General features: G+C 41.6%; 1 protein-coding gene across 1 annotated transcript in view; it reads left to right on the top strand.

The window, feature by feature from the left end:
• The first annotated feature begins 3675 nt into the window (after positions 1–3675).
• The window catches only part of LRRN1 (leucine rich repeat neuronal 1), a 32136-nt gene continuing 18991 nt past the window's right edge, over positions 3676–16820 (top strand). The window contains exon 1 of the mRNA XM_077130351.1: positions 3676–3748. The gene's annotated coding sequence lies outside the window, so the exon portion shown is untranslated. The remainder of the gene's footprint in view (positions 3749–16820) is intronic.

Below are 16820 nucleotides of genomic sequence, written 5' to 3'. Positions count from 1 at the left end.
GCAGGGAGACAGAGGCTACTTCTTTCACTGGTACTGCTGGTGACTTTAAGATATCCTGTCGTATCTATTAGGTCTCTGGAATAATCATCCAACTCTAGGTGTTTGACCTGATGTCTGGCTTTAGTCTTCAATATCTGACTAATAATTCCTGGTGCTTTTATTTACAAAATGTTTACCAGATGCCAAGCACTGCTCTAAGCATTTTGCATGCTCACTCCCACTTAACCAGCCTAACCCTTGGAGAGCGGTACTGTTGTTAATCCCACTTTATGGCCAAGGAAACTAAACCTTAAAGATGTAAAGTGACTTGCCCATAGGAATGCAACTCATAAACTGCAGTGCTGGGATTTAAAGCAGTGTCTGCCTGGTTTCAAGGCTCCTACTCAAGATAACACATTGGTGCCTGAGTTAACTTCTTCTTAGCTGGGCATTATACCGTTCTCATGAAACCTCTTTGAGAACCTTGAGGCCATCACAGATTTTAACTCCTGGAAGGAGTCACTACCCACTATCACTGATTCCCTCAATTGCCTCCTGGGGACCCATCTCTGGAAAGCCCTAATGTGTAGTGTCACACATCATTTTCCTTCAGTCCCTAGGTAGACAGACTGGAAACCCTAAAGGAAGAGGACTGCCTAAGAAACCTGTGTTTTATCTTTCTCTGATCTGTTTTACTGCCAGGGACCCACCTTCTTTCAAACATACCATACTACACACAATCAGCATAAGAAAGGGGGAAAAGATACACAAAGGCCTGTTGTGAATCTTGGGAAAAGCTCTAAACTCAACTTATTTTAATATTTTTTATTGTAAAATATAACATATAAACAAAGCAAAGAGAGAAAAAAGCAATAATTTTCAAAGCACACTTCAATAAGCAGTTACAGAAAGATCCCAGCGTTTGTCATGGGCTACCATTCCATCATCTCAGATTTTTCCTTCTAGCTGCTCCAAAACACTGGAGGTTAGAAGGAATGTTAATATAGTTATTCAGCAGCCATCCTCATTTATTAAGTCCCATTATCTCTGTTTCACCTCCTGTCTCTCCTTTAATCCATCTCCCACTCTATAGGGATCCTTGGGGAATGCCCATTCCAACTCTTTAATGCTGAGAAGTGGTGTCCACACTGACGGACAGGGTGATGCAATCAACTGATAATCCTGGAGAGGGTGGTCCCTCCGGGTTTTAGGATTTATCTACCTAGCAACCTTCTGGGAATTATACGTTCCTGGAAGGCAAACCTAGTGCATGAAAACTTTATAGTCTCAGTTGGAGCCCCAGGTGCTCTTAAGAGACAACAGGAATGATGTTGATTGGGGTTTAGCAAACTATAACCATCAGCACTATCTAACTGCCTGTTAACTATTGACCATAGGATACATTTTTAGTTTTCTCCCTGTTCTAGTTTGCTAGCTGCCGGAATGCAACACACCAGAGACGGATTGGCTTTTAATAAAAGGGGATTTATTTGTTAATTCTTCAGAGGAAAGGCAGCTAACTTTCCACTGAGGTTCTTTCTTACATGGGAAGGCACAGGATGGTCTCTGCTGGCCTTCTCTCCAGGCCTCTGGGTTCCAACAACTTTCTCCAGGGTGATTTCTTTCTGCATCTCCAAAGGCCTGGGCTGAGCTGTGAATGCTGAGATGAGGTACGCTGAGCTGCTTGGGCTGTGCTACGTTGAACTCTCTCATCTAAGCACCAGCCAATTAAATCAAACATCATTCATTACTGCACCTCTTAGCCGACTGCAGATGTAATGAGCAACAGATGAGGTTCACGTACCATTGGCTCATGTTCACAGCAACAGAACTAGGTGCCTTCACCTGGCCAAGTTGACAACTGAACCTAACTCCCACACCCCCTATATCCCTCTACCATTGAGTTCTCGACCACTATTGAACCACTGAAATAGTTCATGTGAGAACTTATTTATAATCATCAGTTTAATCATTGGGATACATGGCACTATATATCCCCTTTCTAGAATCAACTTGTCTTGAAAGTTCTTAAATCTTTTCTTCATTTATAAGCAGTATCCAGCTCTATCCCAACACCCCAAGGCCTTTTATTCAGCTGTCCCTCTACTCTCTACCTCCTTCTACCCTGAATCCCAATATCTTATTTCCTTAGAGCCTCCTGAGTCACACTGTGATCTACTGGTATTTATATGACAGTTTTGGAATAACATTAAGTAGACACTAGGGACATCAATCATTTTATGAGACACTTATGAAAGATACCAAGAAATGCTATAGGAATCAAGAATACAACGTTATTGTTATTAAATTTGACCTATGCCTTCAAGGAATTTTAAGAGATCATTCTGTAAGAAGTATCCTTTCAAATTCCCCAGAAGTTCTAAGCTTGGGCATCAGGACAAAACCTCACCACATTCTTTTGCCTGAATTTGTTCCTTACTGAACTTAAAGCAGATTCCCTAATAACAAGTAGCTCTAGGCTGGCTACTTTGAGGCTAAGGCTCTACCCAGGTCCACGTGCAGTTTGCAAAGGCCCATTTCTACCTCTTTTACCCCATCCTCCAGCTCAAACAGAAGGCGCTCTCAATCCTCCGCATATTTGAATACCACTTTCACTGCTAACAAATCAGAAGACTGTAATTACAAAGTTTCAGAAACGTTTTCTGAAATCCTCCTTAAATCAGAAGTGGCTTTACCAGTCATTTAAACGACTGAATACTATCTTCCTAGGCACGTGTGTAAGCACACCCAGGCATATATACACAGTTCACGGCATCATGATGTTTTTGAAGAGGAAGGGTCAGATTTCATGCTGAGGCTTGGCTGTTTCCTGGGTTGAATCTTGCCTGTTTCTCAGCCTTTGAGCCCGAGCTTTATGCTGCGCAGAGATCTGGCACCATTGTGCCTAGTCGCCTCCTAGCACTTGCTCTCTCTGTTGTTTTTTCTTTCTTTCTTTCTTTCTTTTTTTTTTGGTCTATCCTTTGCGAAGAAACGGCATTGTGCCTTGCTTCCCTAAACCAGCCGCAGCCTGTCGTCCCCCAAACAAAAAGCGATAGCCCGCTGATCTCTGCAGCAGCGGCGTCGCGCGACTGGCGAGCCACGCGAGGCCCGCGGCGCTGCGCCTTTGTTGAACGGGCCACAGATGGTGCCCCAGCACCCGGCTGGGACGAGAGCGGGTGTTGGAGTTGGGCGGGGGAGGCCAAGAGGGGGAGGTTGGGAATGGGGTCCAGGCGGTAGGGGAGGAGACGCGGGAGCAGCCAATCGGCGCACAGCCCATCAGCTGACCGCTTTTGCTTACACCAGGTGCACGCCGGCTGCGGGGAGCACAAAGCGGGGCGCACTGAGGGCGGCAGCAGCGACCAGGGAAGCTAGGCGAGGCCCGTGCGCCCGCGGCTGCAGCGCCCGCCGTGCTGGAAAAGGGTCCAGCGTCGTCAGCCCCGGCGGCGGCACCCACGCGGCGGCATCCTTCGGTGTCCTGGGCGCTGCCCCGCCCTTTGCACCCCACTTCTCCTAACCTTCTCAATCCTGCCTGGCTCTACCCGGGCCCCGAGAGCCGGATTGAGCCCAACCCCGCACAGCAGCTGTTGCTTGTATTGCTGGCTCTTGAGTCACCCCTTTTTGGTGTTCTGCCGGGGGTCCCCGAAGGAGCAGAGTGCGCGCTGCGGGCTAGGAGGGAGGCGCCGCTCAGCGGATCCTCCTCCTCCTGCTGCCGCCACCGCCGCGGGTGCCCGGTGCGCACCCGGACACCCCCGCCAGCCGGGCCTCCGGGGTAAGTGCAGTCGCCCAGCTGGGCCGGGGCAGGAGACTTGAGCGATAGTGAGGGGGAAGTCGCGGCAAACTTGGAAGCGTGCAGGGCTGGAGAGGGTCTGGGGAACCGAGGGATGAGATCGTGGGCCTATGGGGGACCAGGGGGGCGCGGCTTACCGAGCTGGGGAAAATACCGAAGTCGGGGAAACGGGAATTTCGTAACTCACTACCACCACTATTCCCCTCTCCACCCCCCCCCGCGCCCCCCCCCCCCCAAAAAAAAGAATGGGAAAGCAATAGTTCGGAAGGAGTACCGGACGGAAAAGGTCAAAAGGCAGTGACAGGAGCCGAGCCTGCTGGATTTCAGGGACCGACGAGGGGGAGGGTGTGGTACCGGAGGGAGGAAGAAGGGCTGCTGGGATGCAAACTGGAGAAGGCAGCTGGAATGTTAACGGGGGGAGGCAGCCGGGGCTGCAGAAAAGCGCGGAAGGGTGCCCAGGGAGTTGGAAAGAGGGCCAAGAGAAGGGAAAAGGAGGGTGGCAGGTGGTGGGAGTGAAAAGAGAAAGGATGTCTTGACAGTGGCCTTGTCGGTGAAAGAAAGGAGCAAGAGGCGTAATTAACAAAGCACTGAGTGAATTTAAAGTCAGAACATTCCGAAGAATCTATTCAACTATCTTGGTGGTCTAAGCGGGGTGGGGGTGGGGGTATAGACCTCACCGTGTACATTTTGAAGCTACGAAGAGATGGCAGACCTCAGGAGACTTTCCGAGGATGCTCAAATATCAGGGAAGCCTCAGTTCACTCGCAACCGAGCCGACGCTAGGTTCCCGGCTTGGCCGGGATCGCGAGCGGGGAAAGTTTGCCAGCGAATGTTCTTTGTGCTGCGTGGAGAGAGGGATGTGGGCAGCCGCCTTCCGCGGAGGGAGTCCCCGCCAGGTGGGCTGGGGACGGGTGAAAAGGTCCAACGAGCGCGAGCGGGCGGGGCGCTGCGCACACCAGAAGTGGGACAGTTAGTCCCGGGACAGTAAGCGGGCGTGGATATGCCTGCTGGGAGATTAGGTGGTGGCACTTGCTCCAGAAGAGGGGGATTTTGTCTGCCGTGTTCACCGCTGTGGCTGTAGCACCAAGAACAGTGCCAATGCTGAATAAATGAAAGACTGGATGGATGAATGAATGACCTAGATGTGAAGGGTTTAGAGGCACTTGAACCATACAGGCAAAGAGGCCAAGAGTACCGAAAATAGACCGTTTGTCTAAATCCTTCCTCTGGTAGTATTTTCATTCTCAGACTAGATAATAAAGGGAAAATGATATTCTGTGAGGAAGCAGGTATTGTTGACTTGGGCTTTTGCTTATAGGATTTTCTGAAAGAAAAATATGTTTTGTTTTGTTTTGCCAACACAGTCTAAAAAATAGATTTTTACTTGAAATAATGCTCATTATCTCACTTTTAAGAGTTGTATTTTAAGTCTAGAGGAGTAGAAAGTTCGGGAAGGTACTTTGATCAGTATAAATCTAGAGTAAAAGTAGTGCTGTTGGCTCCGGGGCCATGTGTGTCCCAAGGTCTCTGATTTGCATGCAAATGTGAGCGGATCCTGGCAGATGTCTGACTTCATCCATTCACATGATGGAATTTGAAAAGACAAGGAGTCTTCAGTTAACAATAGGCCTTAAGAAAATGGAATAAAGGCTCAGTGTGAGTTTTTCTGTTTGAGAATTCACTGATACCTTTACTCAAGAGCCAAATTCTTTGAGTGCTCTTGGATTGAAAGCTCAAAATACTTCTTGCTCTTTACCTGTCTGTGTGTATTTCTGTAATATTCAAGCTGCATGTTCCAAGCTAGTGTGAAAAATGTTTATATGAAGCAGGTCAAAACTTTCATCTACTTTGGGTGATTCGAGTGATTTTTGAATTGACCCCACAACTTTCAGAGTCTCTTTTAGTTTTCTTGTAATAATTCTGTTTTCTGCTCACATTTGCCTCCCATCCTCAGAAATATGCACTATAGGAGGAGATGGTTGTAACTGATGGAATTTAAGATCCCAATGAATGTGCACTGTCCAGTCAAAAACATTTCTATTTTTAAAGCATCAAACTTGTGGAACTGCAGGCGATTTGAAACCATTACATTCTTAGTCACTTGAGGGGTGAGAGTCCTGCAATGCACCCCAAAGCACAAGGACTTTTCTGCTTTAGCTAACATTAGCTGATAGCCCACACTGCATTGTTCACCTCCTGGTGTTTTGTGACTGCTGAACAAAAGGCAGGCATCATGAGCTGCACGTGAGGCCCACGATTGTAGCTACTGACAAGCCAATACCAGTGGCTTCTTCTTTTGTGAGTCTCAAACATTGTAGAATGGGGAAAGAGCCTATTCACTGAACAGCATTTGTCTCTGAACTCTATGTATTCACCAAAAGAAACATTAAAATTCAACCCCTCCAAAATCCCACAAAACAACATTGCATCCAAGGGCTCAGTGTTAGGGATGGGAGGATTGGAGGACAACAGATGTTGGTCTGCTATTTTATTTGTTTCCTACATTCATATTTGCTGGTTCAGTGCCTTTTACATGTACAAGACAGTTTCTTCCCAGGAGGGGGGAAGAATGAATTGAGTCAAATTTAACTAAGGAAATATGATAGTTAAGAATGCATTTTCTGTCTTAGAGCTATATAGAAGTCAGAAAGTAACCAGTCATTGTAACACACTCTCATGTGACTCTTTAAGCCTAGGATTCTCTCTTCCTTATAGAGTTGAAAGACAACTATAAAATAAGGTTGGCATTGTTAAGCTAGACTATAAAACATCTTTTTGAAAAGTTATCATCTAGATATTTTTTAAACAAACCTGGTGACTTAAAAATGAACAACGTGCTTTACATAAATAAGACCTGATCTTTGGCTATTATCCTGCCTTGTGTGAAATTTTTCCAGCAAGTCTAATAGAAGGGAAGACCAGAGCTCACTCCTTGGTAAATAAAGGTAACAGAGTATTTATTGCTAGAAAAGGTTCACTGTTAAGAGATTCTTAGACCAGATTAAACTGCAGGCTTTGGTTCTGAAAATTAACCATGGATAGTTCTGATAAGTGTCTCACATTCCAAAGATGCAAGGAAAAAACTCAACCATAGATCTTTCTAAGGTTAGAGCCTGCCAAGGCTGGCTTCTTGACCTAAACTGCTAGAGCAATTACCACATATTCTAAAAGAGTAAACTTCTTGGGAATATACCCAGTACTTAAAGAAAATTTACCCCTACAGAGCTACATTGCTACTTCCCACAATAGTTGGGTATAACTATAAATAATTAGGATCATGGGGTTGGAGTTTTTATGCCACTATAAATAAGCCACAGCCATAAATTAAAATATGATAAATTATAGGACATGACTGTTATTTTTGCTAGACTCTAATAATGCTTTCTTAAAATTTATTTTTAAGCTACAAAATAATAGTTCTCCAAATGATTCATTTGAACACTAATGTAAGGTTGCTCAAATATTGGATTTGATTTTTTTAAGTCATTAAGTAAACTTCTATTTTGGGTTAAGCCAGTCTGTAGATAAAGCAAATTCCTTTGTAGAATCATATTTCGTCAGTATAATGGAATTATCTTTAACTTAGAACCTTGATTAATATTTTATTTGAGGTGAAATTATAATTATACAGATAAAATTATACAGGAAAACATGTATAATTCTTTCTTTTTTAGGCTCAAAGTACAGAATAGGGACAAAGTTAAACTGTGTAAAATTCATTACTTTTGTGATCAAAGGAGCCATTCATTCCAAAAGTCCTCTGAATGTAAAAGTTTACTGTTTAAATTTTCTTATTTTAGCATATTACCATTTACCTACTTCATGGATATATTACAGTATATGGCCTCCAAGTCTTGAAACATGGATGAATATATAATAAATAGTCTATTGACATTGTATTACAATATATAATAAAACAATACAATCTATATTTTAAGACTTTATGGCTACCCTATAAAACTGTTTAGCATATTATTTAATAATTATAACATGCGCCATTTTGTTACAGTATTTTTTTTAAATTATTTATTTATTTATTTATTTATTTTACATGGGCAGTTATCGCGAATCAAACCTGGGTCCTCTGGCATGGCAGGCAAGCATTCTTGCCTGCTCAGTCACCATGGCCCGCACTTGTTACAGTATTTTTAAAAAAATAAACAATACAATTGCCAAATATTATTATATTTTTAAAACATTTTCATAAGGTTTAGGAATTAGCAATTTTATCAGTTATTCAATTGATAAGGAAGCTATTATCCAGTTATAGCTAGGTGATCTTCGGATCAGTTTCTTAGCCCCACCAACAGAGTTGGACAAATAAAACTGAAAGGACTAACTACCATAATCAATGAAAAGCTAACATTTATGGAAACTGTGCCTTCAGTGCCACAACTAACATAGGCATTTACCTTAGGTGGAATCACCATACTTAATACCACTGAAAATCACCCTTGGTGCAAAGGGGTATCTGGGCTTAAACTTGCAGTGATACCCACCAAATAGCCTGTCAAATCTGACTTGGAGCATGTTCTAAAGATGCTGCTACACCTACTTACAACACTTAGTTCTGAAAGTTGTATAGTAAAAACTGTTTTTATAGTGGCTTATTGCCTTGTATTTACACTCTATAGCTCAGAGGTTCGAATATTATTTGAAAGCTCTGATTAACGTAAGTGAGTTGTGATATTCAGACACAGGCCATCCCAGTTCACATCTATTGTACCACTGGCAGGCATGTGGACTCCACAGCTGTCCCTTCATTTGTGTATGAAATGGACACATTGGTGGCATTTTTTTGGTTTCCATAGTTACAGTAACAATATGCATGTGGCATGACAACCTTCTATAGGAAAAGGTTTTTGTGGCAGATATTTTGTAGACCTGGGAGTAAAGACAATGATTTAAAGTTTGGGAAGCACATAAATTAGTCTGCCTTTGTTTTTTAGAGCCACTGTTTCAATCAAGGAAGGAGAGCTGCCTTATGGTGGCTTCCAGGAAAGGGCGCTAACAAACCACTGGCTAACAAAGATTTCCAAGGGAGGAATTTCCAACGATGCTAACCTCTACAGGAGAATGTCTATTAAATATTCATTTCAAAATACTCTCTGATTCTCTTTATGACTCCCCTTTGTGAGGTAATGTATTGGCATAGTCATTTTCAGTTCACACGGGAAAATGTGAAGCACCAATATTAGCATCCACCTCAGTAAGACCTAGGAGACAAAAAATCAGTTTGCAGTATTAAGCAGTAAGCACAAAGAGAGAATCTTCATTTAGGAAAACTAAGAAAGCTTTGAAAAGAAAGAAAGGATGCTTAATTGGTTCCATGCCTATAATTTTTCCCTCTAGAAAAAATTTTTAGCATGGCAATAAAGAATGTCATTAACCTGCATTGTTAGAAATAACAATAGTAATAAGTCTTAATTTGCATCCATAATAATCACTGTAATCAAATACTATACAGGGAGTCAGGAAGGCGCAGGCTCAATTCCAGCTTTGACATTAATGACTAAATGTGTGACCTTCTCGATGTCCTGCCCTACTCCTGGCACTTCACAGCCTTATCAGAGTATGTTTTAAAGGATCCATGAAAGCTGGTAGATGTTTGTAGTATGATTAGAATTATTAGAATGTGACTTCTGCCCCAAATGCCATGATTCTGTGAGAACTAAAGGTCGGGAGGCACACAGCCACGGCACTCTCTTCTACAAGATGATTTTTCTGGTTCCTAATCCCATGGCCGAGAGATTTTTGTTCTCTAAAAATTTTTCTGCCCCATTATTGTGATTCCTCATCACCCCTCCTGGGACCGCTTGAGGAGAAAGATGTATTGTCAGAATTTACCTGGAATACAGGGTGTACTTATGATGTGGAACATTCATTCATCTAGTAAATATCTATTGAGCACCAGCTATATGCCAGGCCTTACAGGAGTCACTAAAACCAAGGGAAGTTCACTTGATTCTGCTGCAGCCTGTACATTAAATAAATTATAAGATTTTGTGCCCATCAATTCATCTATTATTCTATGAATTTTTATTGAGTACTCAGTATGAACACAGTGCTCTGCTGCATCTAGCACAGAGTTTCTCAGCCAGTGGCAATCCATGCCCCTCCACACCCCAGGGGTCATGTGGCAATATCTGGAGACATTTTTAATTGCCACAATTGGAGGGTGGGATGGGCCTAGTGGGTAGAGACCAGGGATGCTGCTAACCATCCTAAAATGCACAGAAGAGTTTCCCACAACATAGATTTATCTAATCCAACAATGAATAGAACCAAGGTTGAAAAACACTGCTCTAACAGACATCAGCTCTGCCCCTCAGTGAGCTTAAGTGTAGTAGGGATTACAGAAGGGAAACTGGCAAGTATGGAGAAGTGTGCTGTCATGGCAGAAGTACTAGCTTGGAAGTATAGAAGAAGGAGCCTTAATTCAGATTTTAACCATTAGCAAAGGCTTTAAGAAACATACCGGTTAATTCACAGAAAATCGCTGTATCTGGATTAGCTATCACCTGGAACTCAAGTGGTCAGCAGGAAACATAAAATTAATTATAGTCTTATTGAACATAGTGAGTTAGTTGTTTGAGAAAGGGTAGTCCTAGTTTGTCCAAAACTCTAAACTGTTAATTCTTTGTAGGACTGGATCGCAATTCAGTATGTCTTGGCTAAACTGGAGAGAAGTAAGAAAGAACCAGGTGCATAAAGATAAGATGGGGCTTAGTTGACAGAGAAAGCTAATAAAGCCTCATGGTTTTGAACTTTAAACTTTGCAAAGTCCTTAAGTACTTGTCTCATTTGACTACATATATCATTCCTCCTCTTTTAAATTTTTTCCCAAAATCTAAGAGACCAGAACCATGGAGAGGCTCCATGTGACCTTGGACACATCAATTAATGCATCTCAGCCTTATCTGCAAAAAAAGAGGGGTTGCAAGCTTCCTGTGGAAAGTTGAATTTTTCTCAGGGTACACATCCAGTGAAAGACTGGAGCTAAAATAAGACTCCAGATTCCCTGCCTCTCTCATACTCAGTGCCCTTTCTTCTACTCAGTATGTGGCTGCTTCCTAGATCATGTAGTCAGAACAGGTAACCAGTGACTCAGCATCCCAGCTCTTGGGTTACCAAAGATGACAAAGACGTGGAATGGATCAATTAAAGTGTGTCATGCTGGGAAACTAAAGTGGGGTTTCCCAGACACTAAAGATTAACCAGACCTTCCCTCTTTCTAATGTGTTATTTTAAATGGGCCTTAGCAACTTAAAAAAAACATTTTGTGAAAAGCTTGGAAGAAAGGTTCATTGGAGAGTGGCAGAGATGATGTTAGGGTTAGAAAATAAGATAGCAATGACATTACCCAGAGCATGTGGAAAGAGTTGAGGATGTTCTGTCTAGAAAAGTATAGAGTAGGTAGTGGCGTGGTTTTGTTATTATTTGCTTTTTGCTTTTTTTTCTGGCAGGAGTATTTCAACTTTCCTCCCAGAGAATAATGACTAGGATCTACGCGCGCGCGCACACACACACACACACACACACACTAGAAGAGACATGTTAGATTCCATACTGAGAAGTTTATATTTGCTTTTCAATAAGAAGATTTGCACATCAGAATGAGTTTTGGAGAGAGATCTCCTCTAAGGTCTTAAAGATGGAATGACTTCTTGCTTCTCTGGGATGGTGTAATGTTTCTAGGGAGAAGTAAGACCGAGAAGGTATGTAACCTCTCAAGGTTTCCATTCTCATAATTTTGTGATTTCCAACAACCCCAGTGAGAGTTATGCAGGACTTCAACCATGTCCTGAGGGCTTCCAGGACTCTCATGGAATCTGTACTAACTCACCCAACCATCATAGAACCCCTGAGGTCACTAGAGTGGCAATTAGCTGGATTTCTCTGGCTTGTTATTCCAGCTAATTATGGTTCTGTGCAAGTGAGGACTGTATGTAAAGTTTAACTACCCAAAGGACCAGTTAGCACTGCTCTGCTCTATGGGAACAGCCAGTATCTGGAATCCCAGGAAATCTATTCACATGTTCGCAATCACTTCATTTCTCAACTGAGAGACTAGATGGAAATCTTGGGTCACTTCAAAGTCATCTGACAAGAAAAATAAAAAGCATGTGAGCAAATGTGTTTTTTTTTTTCTCTCTTCATGCATAAACGATAGCACTGTCAGGATGGAACTCTAGTGAAGAGGTTTCCAAAAGGCTTCACTTCCAGGATTGAGGGATGGAGTAAGAGATTAGCTCTGTGCAAATGTGATTCTTTAAGTAATTGGGAAGAAAAGACTGCATAGGGCTCTTCAATAGCCCCAGGGCCCACCATGTACTTAACACAGAACAGTAGTGGCAGTAGGAGAATGATAATGATGATGATATTTTTCAGTATTATTGTGCCTTTCCAATGTGCCCAAGCCCTTTATACACATTAACTCATTTAATTCTTGCAATAGCTCTGCAGATTTGATACCCATTTTACAACTCAAGAAACCAAGGCACAAAGCAATGAAATAACTTGCCTAAGGCCACACAACTAGTATGCACTCAAATATTTGTCGAACGAATGACATATACATTCGACATATATGAATGATTGAATGAATATACTTCTTTAGTTTTAGAGGAAGGATTACTTATTAGACTTCTCATTTCATAGCATTCCTGTTTTATAGCCAGGCACTTTCAAGAATGGTTCTGTGTCTGGATAATTTAGATAAAGTCTCAGAGCTGATAAGTGGCAGAGCAGAGATGTGAACTTGGGTTTGTCTGACGCTGACTTTTCACAGTTAAAGCACCAGGCTATGATTCTTTCTCTTTAATTGCAACTATAAAACAAACAGTCTGGACCAGAATAGCTCTTATAGTCCATCCAATTCTACAAAGTCTATAATCTCTTTGTTAAAATTAGGTTTATTTAAAATAAAACGTGAAGTATTATTTTACTACTTTTAATTTGGAATTCCAGCTTAGCATTTTTATTTAACCAACCATCACTGAATTCTCCTTTAACATTATTTAATAAGCATGTTTTTAAACCATATGTAAGATAATTTTAAATGGACGAAAATGCATACTTTAAGATGGGATTCCCTTCACCACCACCATCACACTTGCATATTAGCATTATTAGCTTAATTTAGAAGGTTCCTGAAAATTGAAGAGCATCTTTCTGTTATGGGAAAAGATAGACGTAAAGTGATCAATTAAAAAAAAAATTGCTGTCTGATATTTACAGAGATTGATAACTTGCTGAATCTTAAAAGTCTTGAAAGATTTTTTGCAAGAGCTTAAAACCACTGACAATGATAAAAACTACATGAGATTTACTTCTAAAGATTCTTTTGCTTTAAGCTATATTTCTGATGGGAGTGATGGACTTAGAAAAAATATCAGAGTCACTACCATAGCAGTGCAGTGGGTAACACACTGCCCAGGGCAGGAGAAGAAAGTGGGTAGCAAGGTAGATCTTAGAGTTGGGAATAATTAGTTATAAAACTGATTCTTAGCTCTGAGGTGTGGAGCAGGTGATTTTGCTGAGCCTCAGTATCCTCGTCTGTAAAATGGGCATAGTGATTGAAGCTTCCTTATGTGATCATTGGAATCATTGAATGAGATCAAGCATGTAAAGCCCAATTCCTGGTAAGGAAGTAGTAAATAGTAACAATGAGCAGAAGTGGTATTATTATACTGAAGTCTGACATTCTGTCTATTGCCTCTGCATATATAACAAGGATGCTAAAGAGGCAAGTAGAGGGACTTTAAAAAGCAAGAAAATTCATATTAGATGTAATTGCAGAAGTTCACATGGTTGTCACCTTTTGTTACAGACCCCCAAGACAGCCTTATATTTGCCCTGAAATAAAAGAAATCTTGAGTTAACTGATGTGCTTGGAAAGAACTGTCAAACAGATGAATATATTACAGCCTTTGTTATAATTTGTTTCTACATTCTGTTCTTTATTCATTATTTTCTCTTTCTGAAAATATTATAATATCCCTAAACTGTAATACATAAAATCACATTTTCTAATCATAGAGAACAGGTTGGAATCAGAACTATGATTATCACAAAGGGCAGCTAAATTCAAGACATTGTAAGAACTGATAGACCCCAAAGCTCTAACTGTCTGGGATCCATTGTTTTAATAACACTATCCTGTTATTAAATAACAGTAATAACATAAATCCTGTTATTTATGCAGATAAAGTTCTTGGGTCATGTAAAAATCTTAGAACAATGTTAAACATCCTGTAAGTGTTCAATAAATAATATTTCCACCATTGTTATTAAGTATCATCCTCTTCACTAAACAATGTCATTATTTTGCTTCTTGACTAAATGGCAAGCCTCCTGCTTGGGACCAGATTAGCCCGCCAGTGCAGTGTAACCAGGAGTCCTTCCAGGAGCAGGGTCAGTTGTGAAGCAAGAAGAAGCACCAGGCATGCCCCAGCAGGTGTGTTCCCCTCAGGGAGACCCGTGGTGGACTGACGCAGGGGCAGGTTGCTAAGATGCTACAGCCCTGCCTTGTTTCAGCTGGCAGGTTTTCATGTGCACTTGGAAGGGAGATTTGAGACACTAAGAATTAAATGTCTCATTTTCTTTTATTTTTTTTTTTATAAGATGGAAATAACTAATTTTTTTTTCAGGGAATTTCATTTTTGTCTCCTGCAAGCCTCATAATCAGAGCTTCCAAATTGGTAGGTGGCTGTACTTACAGGTAATTAGAGATATTGACACTCTTAGCCCTTGGGGACAGCTAGTACCACCCAGCTGGGCACCTCTAACTGGCCTTATGGGCCAATAAAATAGAATTTTCTCAGTGGTTGAGATGAGTGCACTGTAACCCTGGGAGGCATGACCTCATTTTGAAAACGAGGAAAAAACCTGAGGCAAGAAACTCGCTCAAGATCTTACAGCTCGTAAGCATATAGGAACAGCTACTCTTGGCTTTATTGATTTAGGATTATTTATTTACATAGCTGAAACACCACCACCACCAAACTGTTCCTTAAGGGAAAAGACTATGACCAACTCAGCCCTGAGTCCTCAGCACACAGCACAGTGCAAATGGCACTGAACAAATGCTCCTGGAATGAAAGAAGAAAGGAATTCCCATATCATGTGTCTGTTTCATTTTGCCATAGTGATTCTTCTAAATAATTTTTATAAAAGTAATTCTTATATAGTTGAGTAGAAATGAATAGCTTTTATACATGTATTATATGCAGAGATGCTAGTGTTTTGTATTTTAGAGAGGTTAGTATAGAAATTTGAATTAATCTGGGGATGCTTTTGTGATAGTCATGCCAAGGAAGTAATACTAGACAAAAATACTCATTAATCATATGTAGAGTATTAAGGGCCTTTCAACGGGTGATGAGGGGCATGAAGAAATCATGCCTGGCAACATTTCCATCTCAAATGAGCTTCCAGATGGATTGGGGAGATAGAATGAATAAGGCAAGATAGAAAAAAAAATTGTGATTGTTTTGGCTTGGTGCTATGCACCTCAGAACAATATATTCTTTATCTTAATCCATTCCTGTGGGTGTGAACCAATTATAAATAGGACATTTTGATGAGATTATTTTTTAGTTAAGGTTTGGCCAACTGAATCACGATGGTTCTTAATCCAGTTGCTGGAGACCTTATAGAGAAGGCTATGGAGAACAAGACACAGGAAGTCAGAAGTCAGGGAACCAGAAGAGAAAGGAGAAAGCATCACCGTGTGCACTACTAGGTGACAGAAGAGCCGAGGACCGAGGATCGCTGGCGGCCAGACCCACAACACCACCGTCTAAGGAGACAGAGTCGGCATCTTCACCTTGCTGACTTCTAGAGTCTGGACTTCTCCTAGCCTCAAAACCATGAGCCAATAAATTTCCATAGTTTAAGCCAACCCATTGTATTGTATTTGTTTTAGCAAGGAAGAAATTAAAACAGTGCTCATCTATGGAAATTGTACAACAGAAAAACCAGGGCCTTAGTTGAGATAAATCTGGGTTTAAATCTCACCTATATCACATATTAACTGTATGATCTTGGCTAAAAGACTCCATGGAATTGATCCCAAGCTCTCTCATCTGTAAAATGCAGGGATAATATCTGCCCTGAGGGTTGCTATGAGAATATAGGGCAAAGCACGTGGCATAATGCTTAGAATATGACAGTCATTCACTTCAGTCATTTAGCAAATATTGATTGAGCACTCCCTCTATTCAGACTTTTTGCTGTGTGCTGGAGGTATACTGGTAGGCAATATAGATGCTATGTGGTCCTTTCCCACGTGTAGCCTGCCGTCCTATGGGAGAAAAAAACATTAATCCAGTATCACACAAGTAAATGTGAAATTATGGTTGTGATAAGTACAGTGAAAGAGAAGTACACGAGGCCAGGAGAGGATATTTGGAGGCTTCTAAGAAAAGATCTTCCTGGAAGTGACATTTAACCTGAAATCTCAAGGATAAGTGGGAGCTGGCCAGGCAGAGAGTAGAAAGGGATGAGCTTTGCAAGTCAAAGAACAGCATTTGGTAAGGCCCAAAGGTTGGAAGATACCTGGTGGGTTTGAGGAACAGAGTGATGGCCAGTGTGGCTTAGCATAGAGAAAAGGGAGGAGCATTCCTAACTCTACTTCCTCTCCCCTTTCCCCTGCAGTACATTCAGGGTTCAGAGAAAGCAGAATGGGTTACAAGTTCTGCAAAAGAAGTGTCTGAGTTAGAGAAGAGCTATGTAGAATCCAGTTATGGAAGGGGGACAAAACAGAGTGTTTGAATTCCTGCAGAGGGGAATCACCAGAGCAAGAGTTCAGGTGTCTTGATGGGTTGAGTGGCATGCCAGGGTTGGCATTTGGACTGCCAGGTGCCAAGCTCCAGGAGCTGAAGGGTATATGAGAGAGAAAGTCGCTTCTTCATTCCTGCAGTCTCGGTATATGTTTTTTATTTATTTATTTATTTGTTTAATCTTATTTTTTTTAATTTTACATGGGCAGGCACCGGGAATCAAACCTGGGTCCTCTGGCATGTCAGGCAAGCATTCTTGCCTGCTGAGC

The sequence above is a fragment of the Tamandua tetradactyla genome, chromosome 15 (genome assembly GCF_023851605.1).
Source record: "Tamandua tetradactyla isolate mTamTet1 chromosome 15, mTamTet1.pri, whole genome shotgun sequence".
Classification (NCBI taxonomy): Eukaryota; Metazoa; Chordata; class Mammalia; order Pilosa; family Myrmecophagidae; genus Tamandua; species Tamandua tetradactyla.
This window is presented reverse-complemented; position numbering and strand designations above follow the sequence as displayed.